Source organism: Rhipicephalus sanguineus, chromosome 7 (genome assembly GCF_013339695.2).
Source record: "Rhipicephalus sanguineus isolate Rsan-2018 chromosome 7, BIME_Rsan_1.4, whole genome shotgun sequence".
In the NCBI taxonomy this organism is placed as follows: domain Eukaryota; kingdom Metazoa; phylum Arthropoda; class Arachnida; order Ixodida; family Ixodidae; genus Rhipicephalus; species Rhipicephalus sanguineus.
This window is the reverse complement of record NC_051182.1, coordinates 38,085,080-38,093,728: the sequence shown is the minus strand read 5'-3', so window position 1 is coordinate 38,093,728 and position 8,649 is coordinate 38,085,080. Positions and strand designations below refer to the sequence as shown.

At 42.1% G+C, this 8,649-nt stretch overlaps 1 long non-coding RNA gene across 1 annotated transcript; it reads right to left on the bottom strand.

Moving 5' to 3' along the window:
- Nucleotides 1-1,498: 1,498 nt before the first annotated feature.
- On the bottom strand, nt 1,499-8,194 carry LOC119399401 (uncharacterized). The gene is made up of 3 exons (XR_005184839.2): nt 7,996-8,194; nt 2,676-2,711; nt 1,499-1,540 (listed from the first exon to the last, which is right to left on the bottom strand). It is a non-coding gene; the product is annotated as an uncharacterized LOC119399401 (long non-coding RNA).
- Nucleotides 8,195-8,649: the final 455 nt, after the last annotated feature.

Genomic DNA, 8,649 nt, shown 5'->3' with positions numbered 1-8,649 from the left:
AATGTTTATTAGACGGCTGTAAAAGCGGAGCCAACACTGGAACCGCAGACGTTAACCAAATAGGACGCCTGTATCGTAGAAATGCATAAGTAGTGTGTATTGTTTTCTTATAAAATTAGATAGGCAGCACCACAACCACAATTGACGTTGCACCAGCATTACGCCTGCATAGGCTGTTTTTTTAAAGCAGTTTTTAGACCTGGCGTGGCCCTGTAGCAGTATAGCTGACTGCCACGCGAGTGCTTGGATTCAATTTCTGCTAGCGTCCTAATTTTTATTCTTTGCATTCGTCGGGTGAGGGTGTCGGTTTTTCTTCACGCTCTCGCATATAAATTACCAAAGTCTGTTCGCGCCGTTCCTAGATAGATCTAAACTGTCAATCGCACCTAAACCTGCTGGTTTCTGTTAATGAAGTTTATTCCTCTTCCTCCGCTGTCGTGCGTAGTTTGATGACGTACGCGACAGAATTTTCATGTCATTCATGTCATGACCAGACAGTCATATTCGTCAAATCCCGTTACCCTCCCATGCCAATTTTGGTCTACACCAAGTTAAAGAGGTGATCATAAGAGCACCCTGACCTAGGCGGCTAGATAGATAGATAGATAGATAGATAGATAGATAGATAGATAGATAGATAGATAGATAGATAGATAGATAGATAGATAGATAGATAGATAGATAGATAGATAGATAGATAGATAGATAGATAGAAAGAAGGAAAGAAAGAAAGAAAGAAAAGAAAGAAAGAAAGAAAGAAAGAAAGAAAGAAAAGAAAGAAAGAAAGAAAGAAAGAAAGAAAGAAAGAAAGAAAGAAAGAAATGCTCACAGATTTTGAAGGTTCAATAAGGGATACTTCGCATTTAAAACGTCCCTCTCTTCATTACAAAAGGGCCATGAGTTTGATCATCGGACGCAACAGCCACGTTTGGGCTGCGATGTCGGCAATGTCTGCGACATGCGATGTCTACAAGACCACACTAGCGCCCTCGTCCTCGTAAAAACCACTTGAATTGTATCCGGTATAACATAAAGTTAAATCAGCCCTGAGTGCGGTAGCTTGTATAGACAACGGATTTCTATCACCACTGTAGAATACTGGCACCTTAAATTGTCGCAGGAGTCAACAACGAAAGGAAGAAAAAGATGGAGGGGGCATGCGTTAGAGCACCGCCCCAAAGAAAAAATTTTGCAACGTATACTTCTAAGGAAGCATTACTGGCTACGTGATATTCACTCATAGTTTCTATGAACCTAGCTCTGAAATTGGGTTCGTATGTTACCTACGTAATATTTCATTTTTCATTCTTCAGTGTCTCAGGCATCTGCTTCATCACGCGTGAAAAATTCATTTTGCCTTGTTTGCAAATTCACAGTTCCGTTTATTCGTCCCTCATATGTATTATCTCTTGTTGGATACATCCTATTCCTGCTTACACTAAAGCACAGGTATAAACATTTTCACAGTATCAAAGCCGCCACAAAAATATATCCTCACTTGTCACTCTGGTGTTTGCAGTTCTCGTTGCCTCCGATACGACTGAAAAAGTGGCGTTATAGTGAATATTAACAAGCGGCGGCGTGGCAGGAAAATTTCAACTGAATGCAACAACAATATATTTTTAAAGAATGATGTGAACAACCGTATCAGTCACTCCATGAACGCTACTGATGTTCAATCCGTAACAAGTGTACTTGCTCAAATTCTACAAAAGGTACCACGTACCCGCGCACCTTTTTTATGAAGGGCGAAAAAGATTTATGGACGGTGATTTACACCTTGCTTAAAAATGTCCTCTTTGAGCAAATTTTGAAAGTGTTTCGTTTAATACCTTGAACTCGCTACATTAGAATCATGTTGGTTTATCCACTTATAATTGCTGTCCTATGAGAGTGCTCAGCAATGTACCAACATTTCTGTATAATATCTAGGTATTTGTAATACATGGTATATTTCTAATTATGTTTCAATATTTGAGGTGCATACATGCGCTGTTCATTAATCTATGGGGGAATGGTATCATCGTACAACTATGCATGAAAACAATATGCGGACAGTGTTCACATGTTTAAGTACGCTTTGCTAGCGTAATCACAGGGAACGCAAGAATGCTAAAAGTTGACAACATACTTCACCCACTTCGATTGCGGAAACACGTATTCCTTTTACGTATTTAGCTATTACAACATAGCGGTGCTTGAGAGTCATTACAACGAAAATAACCGAATGACCCGTAATTGTACCATATCTCAGGTAAATTGACGAATGAATTCACCATAAATACTTTTTAAGAGTTGGGAGTTTTAAACAGCTATCTATCTGTCATTTCTGCACATTAAGCTGCGATGGCTATGTGGCCTTCACTTCAATTTTTTGTGATAAATATGAACGTAAGAGAGTACTGGTACTGCACGTGCAAATAGTCACAAAATATTTTAAAGCAGCGTTACTTTGTAAGAGTTACCGTCACCTCCATACGACTACTCCTGTGAGCAGGTGGCTTTGCATCTACGTGTCAAATACTAATCGTGGTCAATTCTGAAGTAATATATTTTTTCTGCATACGAGATTATATATTTGTGAGCCACCGTTTCATTGTCTGAGCGAGGAAATGTCTGTTTGCATACTGAAAAATAGAGGAATGCAATGTCGTAGTAAAAACACAGAATTTTACCTCCAGCTGTTGTATTGCCATCCTGACCCGAAGTTACTGAAAAGACAGGTAACATTCATATTTACTGTTGACAAGTTATGCACATTCTAACATTCTAATACCAAATACTAACAATAATAAGGTAAGTAAAACATTAAAGACAGCATTTTTATTGGTATTAAACAAAACATATCCTTGGATAGAATGATCAAATGAAATGCTCTGGAATAAGTTATTTTACTTCATTACACCTCAACATGTCTTTATTCATCAGATATGTCATTACTGAATGGAAAGACCTTACCTTCTGCATGAATCAAAGCACAGCAATACTCCTAATGATTCCCTAAAGGAGCAACAATACATCGTGCCGCTGTCCCTGGAAGAGTGCTTGAACATGGGCAAGAGAACTTAGTGGTTTTCTTGTGATTTTGAAAGTACTTGCGTAAACAGCTTCACTTGCTGTTAACATTTTGTCAGTCTCTACGGCTATGCTTTGTTTCTGTTTTTATTTAGATTTATATTTGAGTGGAACTAACTTGAACTAAGCTGACGTTTAACAAATGCCGACGTGTTTGCATGTCTTTCACGGGATATCCATGCCAGTACTGATGGCCTTTCACAAATCATGAATTTCAACTGAACTAGCCTTAGTAAGTGCCTAGATCTGATTTCGTCACGCGACATGATTTATTCTCGATATGTCACGCTCTGGCAGCAGTATTAATTATTTTCATTGTTTAGATAACCTTGCGTGTCTCACTACTACATAAATATTTCGTTTAGGCTTTTATGTTTTTCTGCTTCATAACAGTACGTAGAGAAATTCAAGTATAGCTGTTTAGCTTTAGCATCCAAGTGCAGGATGATTATTCATTAGCTAGAGGATACAAATCTAAATTTGTAGTTTTGGATTACACACCCTCAGTGTGTTGCTACAATGCCAATCGTACAGAAACCACGGTGGCCCAGTTCCCTTTCTTATGTGTCAACGCGATGAATATTTCATCCAAAGAGAGCGACATTATGTTTCTCATACTTATGCGTAATTGGCAGAACTCATTGTTCTAAATTAGAAAAAACATGGTTGATCCTTCGGTCAACGAAAGTAAAGCGCGGCCTTACAGAAGTAACTGAATGTTTGCTGTACTTTGATATAAGAGAGTTTGCACAATGTATATTGATATCTGGCAGCTATTGGCCCCGTTTAACGTGTATGCACCCACTCTGATGATTGGTCGTACATCTCCATCCCGACGACTAACGTCCATGCGAAATGATTAAACAAACCCCTGTGGTAGGTGTAGTTAACGGTGAAAGCGTAATCAGAGAACAAGGTGTGATAGCCAGAAGAGCGTCGCATATTGGACGCAGAACTTGGTCGCCATCCCGCGGCATGTTAAAATGTGATTGAGCACCACGGCCGGACTAGAGGGAAACGCAAAGTGCGTCGTGCCACCCCGGTAGCCCGGCCGCGATTTTTCTCGGGGCGAGCGCGTGAGCGGGGAACGCGGTGTTACAGCCGGCGAGGCAGGCGTGAGTCGCAGAGCTATTTTTGGTTTGGATTAGCCTGATGCTATGAGCGAGGCCGACGCTTTTACGACGCTTGGGCGAAGGGCGCCACCTGGCAGTGCAAAGGCATTGACAAAATTGAACTTCTATTGATAACGTGCCGAATGGAACGGACGTGTAACGCGTTGCAGGTGCTAATCGCGGAGGCCACAGTAATGACTAATTACTTTACCTTACCGCTCTCACAGGGCAACACCACGCCGCCGACCGGGAGTGTGGTAGATATAAAAGACGCGTTTGTAAAGCCTCTAGAGTCTGTGACCGTGGCGCAGTGCAATAAAGAAAAAAAAAGTGACCGTGGCGCAGTGGATAGCGTGGCCGGCATCTGTTGTTGCGGACCGAGCAGTCGTGGGTTCGATGCCCGTTGACGACACCTTTTTTTCTTTACCATTTGATCGTGTAAATTTTTTCGGCATTATTTCCGTGACGGAAATACGTCACTGAAGTGTTGGTGGACCCCGGCATAAAGCACTTTCGTGTTAAAAAAATCACACCATCTCCCGCTAAAGAGGACCATGAGGCGATGCGAAGCAGTGTTTCTGCATGTAGAGCCCGCGTTTCAGAGTGGGAGTGGTGAGGGGGAAAGTGGAGAGGAGAGGGGGCGGGAGAGGGGAAGTGAAGAGGGGGAGGAGAGGGGGCGGGGAAGTGGAGAGGGTGTGCGCATGCGTAGTAAGGGTGGTCACGCCGCACCCCACCACCGGATTGAGCTCCGCTATGAGATGCTTCACATCTCACAAATCTTCAAGCATATTCTAGGGCTTGGAAATAAGATATAGTTAAATTGCGCCGGTGCATTGCACGAGAGATATCCGACATAGTCGTAGTAAAAAACAGCGCGAAAACACAAGGACGAGATAGATGAAACGGGACCAGCGCTGTGCTTGTACCAACAAGCTCAAGTTCGCACGCTTCTCAATCCGACATAGGCAGCGAAGTCTTGCGTGCTACCCGGCCTTAACAAAGTTGGCTAAGCCCAGCACATAATAAGCGGTGAAAGCGATCTTCGTAGAAGCATTACTGGATCACTAAGACAACTATACCATTTGTAATTGCGTCTGTCGGTATACAATACTCCATAGCTTCCGATTATATGTAGTCGACAATTTGAAGCCTTTATTATTTCATTCGCTTCAACTAAAAAAACCGCCCTATATGTGGACCCACGGAACATAGTTGATAAATTGGCATAGGTCCTTAGTGACGTGGTCAAGGAATTGGAGCACCAAGCAGGTCTCCGGGTGCTGAAAAAGTGCTAAATCCAGAAGACCAGCATTAAAAGGCAGCAACATGTTCATTGAGGACTGCGATGTTTCAACGTACAGAAGATAGCTGCAGTTACAAATTTCGCTACAGTAAAAGCATACGGTAACCAGACAACCCCCGAGAGCTTTGCTTATGGCGTTTCGATTGCTAGTGGCCGGCAGAACAAAGTAGACTGTGGCGTGTCGAACCTTCTCGTGTGACGAAGAAGCGGCACTGCGCTACATTAACCCCAAAAAATTTGGCAGATCCCACGCATAGTGGAACCGGTTTCCTGCGATGCAGTCAACGAGTACTTCAATGCTCTATTTTACAGCTGTGAGCCAAACACTGCGAGGTGGATAGACGTGTTTTTGTAAGTGTAGGAGCTGTGTGCACATCGTGGGCTTACCGGGCACGTCGACAACACTGGTGTTTAAAAGGTACCTTATGGTGCGACGTAACGTCAGCCCTCACGTTAGAGCACATACGTCAGTATTATCGAAACTAAAGTGCACTTTACAGTGCAATCATGTGAATATCATGCGTAGTGTTCGTTAATGTATTCCTCCAGGGTCGTGCAGTGCTTCAATATAGCTTGCTCAAACACAGGAATGCAAATGCAATGCTCATTAGACTGCTACAAAACCGGAGCCAACACTGGAACCACAGACGTTAATCTGATATGACGCTTTTATCTTAGGAGAACATAGGCAGTGTTTATTACTTTCTTGTAAGATTAGATAACATGTACCACAACTACAATTGACGTTGCACCGTCGTTACGCCTGCATAGGCTCTTTTTCCGAACCAGTTTATAGACCTGGAGTGGCTTTGTTGTAGAATGCCTGATGGCCGCGCAGAATGCTTTGGTTCGATTTCTGCTGTGATCCTAATTTTCATTCGTTCCATTCGTTGGGCCAACACTGCCGTTGTCCGCTTTTTCTTAACGTTCTCGCATTAAAATTACCTATGTCTGTTCTCGCCGTTCCTGGGTAGATGCAAACTGCCAACACCTGTGGCGCATACCCGTACACCTCGGCCCGTGGTAAACGGGTATGTGCCACACATGTCTGGAGGAAAGGGTTGGACGACGTACGCGACAGGATTTTCACGTTATACATTTCATGACCTCAAAGTCATTTTCGTCAAATCCTCTTAGATAGATAGATAGATAGATAGATAGATAGATAGATAGATAGATAGATAGATAGATAGATAGATAGATAGATAGATAGATAGATAGATAGATAGATAGATAGATAGATAGATAGATAGATAGATAGATAGATAGAAAGAAACGCTTAAAATGACAAAGGTTCGCTAAGAAATTTTTCGCATTCAACAGCCGAAATTGCGCTTTTTGTGCTCGCATGAGCAATACGAAACTCCACAAATTTCTGCACTTTCGCAATGAACCTATACTTCGGACTCCTGTACATAAGAAAGACCAGTACAAACAACTCAATATCATTTTATTAATAGATACATCATGCAATCTCTCATATATAACTGGATATATGATGGAAACAATGAAGGGAAGGGAAAGCTTAAAAATGTGCTCAATGAAAACTGTAGACGCAGGAGTTGTGCGGTAAGATGTGTTAAACACACATAGAGATAAAATCTGCTTCAGGAGTTTGTAATTTCGCGTCAGCCAAAAAAGTAAAAATAGAAATTAAGAACACTGATGCAAAATGACGTTGACTTTGACGGTGAACTCAGCCGGATTTATTTCATATAAAGGAATCAGACATACCAGCTAATTTACGTCCAAAATGGGGTTGTCGCGACTTTAAAGCGAGCTAAATAATGAATACGAGAAAACGTTGTGAAGGACAAATAGCCAGCTGTCTAAATGGCCACGTTCATATACACGCTCAAAGCATTGAACGATGGGGCAAGCTTATGGCATCTGATAACGCACGATAGACCAAACTAGGTATCTGAATATGGTGTCATTTGGCAAGATCACTTTCTTGTTCATTTTTGGTGGTCTTTCAATGTTTTAGTGTTATATATCAGGAAAGCATAACTATCGGTAGCATTTGTACTTATTTATGCACACTGCTAGCGAACCTGTTAACTGGTGTCAATTTCACACTCACAGTACCAGCAATGCTTGTCCAGTTTCTCTTCCCTCTAAACGCTTGTTCGAACTAGCATTTCAGTCTTTTTGGCGAACGGAGGGTAAGAAAACTTATGGCGGGACAAGGACACTTTCCAGTTGCTTTTTACAACAGTGCAACTTAGGATTATTGCAGTTGTATGACGTTTAACGCCTACAATTTTCTGGGAATATCGTGCTCTCTATAAAAGAATCAGCGCTGTGCATGCGCTTGTAAAATATTGCTCCAGTAAGCGGCGATATTTATATACGAGTCCCGGCTTTACTTACGAAGCGTAAGCGTTTGTCATCTTTTGCATTGTGAGGGCACTCACACGGCGTAAGTAGTCTCAAGTGAATTAATAGCATTTTGCTTACGCTAGAAGAGCAAACAGATTGTAAATATAAAAAGCCCAAACGCACCAGAAATAAAGGCCAACGTTAGAAAAACTGCAGTTTTCATGTCTGACTCCTCACAGGTACCGAGCTTGCTTGACCGATGTGGTGAAGCAATGTGCCTGTTTTATCGTAGGCTAATCTTAATTTGGATTTATTTTGCTGCAGCAGTGACCAATGGCGAGCCAGTTGCTCAATACAATGATGAACTTTTGTCTTCTGTAAGCATTGCCTGCGGCGTCAATGATGCCTTAGCTAATGCCGTTCTAATGCCATGTTAGCCGATGGTGCATCATACCACTGACGTTGATATACAACTGTGCCAAAGAAAACATGGCAGCAGACAACGTTTAATCACTGACATCGTGCAGCAGTTGACAGGCTGCCCGAGGCCGCCTTAACGTTAACATTATCAAGGTCCTAAAGTCATCGCGGGCTGATGTATTTGTTGAAAAATATGTCACTTCTGGCTTACTCACTACTGGCGCTAGCATTTGCGGTAAAAGGTGAAGCAAGCTGTTCAAAAACAGGCGCTAATAAAATAGAAGTAGATATTAGAACAAAAACTCGTCACTAATTTTAGTTGTAATGTTTCCGCCAGTTGGTCGGCCATAGTTACTTGATCACATTTTTAGGGGTTTGGTGCGTACCTGTAGGCTATTAGCGTACGCTAATAAGGTG